The sequence below is a fragment of the Phalaenopsis equestris genome, unplaced genomic scaffold (genome assembly GCF_001263595.1).
Source record: "Phalaenopsis equestris unplaced genomic scaffold, ASM126359v1 Scaffold000884, whole genome shotgun sequence".
Classification (NCBI taxonomy): Eukaryota; Viridiplantae; Streptophyta; class Magnoliopsida; order Asparagales; family Orchidaceae; genus Phalaenopsis; species Phalaenopsis equestris.
Genome location: NW_018165324.1, coordinates 456,478 through 457,783, shown reverse-complemented (window position 1 = coordinate 457,783; position 1,306 = coordinate 456,478).

The window sequence follows — 1,306 nt, the reverse complement described above, 5'->3', positions numbered from 1 at the left end:
GTATAGCATTTAGTGCATAAAATATAAGTAGGAAGAAAAACAGTTTAGAAATTCTATCTACCACAAATGTCTATCAAAAACATCTACAATTATTTATCAAGATAGAAAACATGTAGTAGAAAGTAAATATAAACTAAACATGCTAGAATAAAATTAACTAAACAAAAGTCTACTAGAATAACAAGTATCAGCATAGGAATATAAAATTGTTCTTCAAGTCTTATATAATATGTAACACAAATACAAACACACATAATAAATGAGGTCAATTCTTCATTTAACTCATTACATCTCACTAACATACTTCTAATTTCTAATGAAATCACTACACAAATAAATTGGGTACTTATGAATGATTTTATAGATTCTAATCCCAAAGATAAGATTATCCCTAGTATATTGGCTCTTAGGCACCAATCTCAAGCCTCATCTAATCCCTTAAATTAAGCACCTCTAATAATTATAAGGATAGTATAAGATCATTCATAAGTTACTCATCAAATATGTTCGCGACTCCTATCAAATGAAAACAAAGTCAGAGAAAGGATGTAATAAATTGAGATGGAACTGTCATTATTCGAATTCATAATGTCTCTTATAAAACTCAAGTCCGAGTGAGACACGAGTTGTACTGGGGTTGTCAATCCAACTACTACAAGAGAACATAATAGTCTAACCATAATAAGAAGTTAAGAAATCACCTACCTCATGACACATAAAAATAAATCAAACCATTACAAATCCAAACATCTACCAATCGTCAATAAAACTGGTCAATCCACATTAAAGAAAACATAATACAACACTAACAATCATAACTCTCAAGCACACTAAATCAAACTACACTGATAATTATGTGTTGCCTCCCATAAAGCGCTTGGTTTAATGTCGATAGCTCGACAAATAATTCCACCTGGATCAAAATTCCAATTAAGTAATCCTTGATCAATCTCCCAATCTTTTCCAGATCTAGGGATTCCTACAGTCCTCAAATTGAAAATTTTCTTTCAGCTCTTCCTTTTTAGATTGATTCATATCCTTGTTCCTTATATTTCCTTCTAGATCCAATATTCTTCTAGTAATTTCTCAATTTTCATATTAATATTATCCTTGAAATTTATAAGAAATGGATCTTTATATGATACTTCATGATCTCCCAAATTTTGGATCAAATTCTCTCTAGATAATTTAGATTATGAATCAAATTCTTCGAGGTTACTCTTGTCTTTCAAGTTATCTTCTAATTCTTCAGAAATTTCTTCCATTGGTCTTTCAATATCCTTATCCTCATCTCTTATCATCTCTT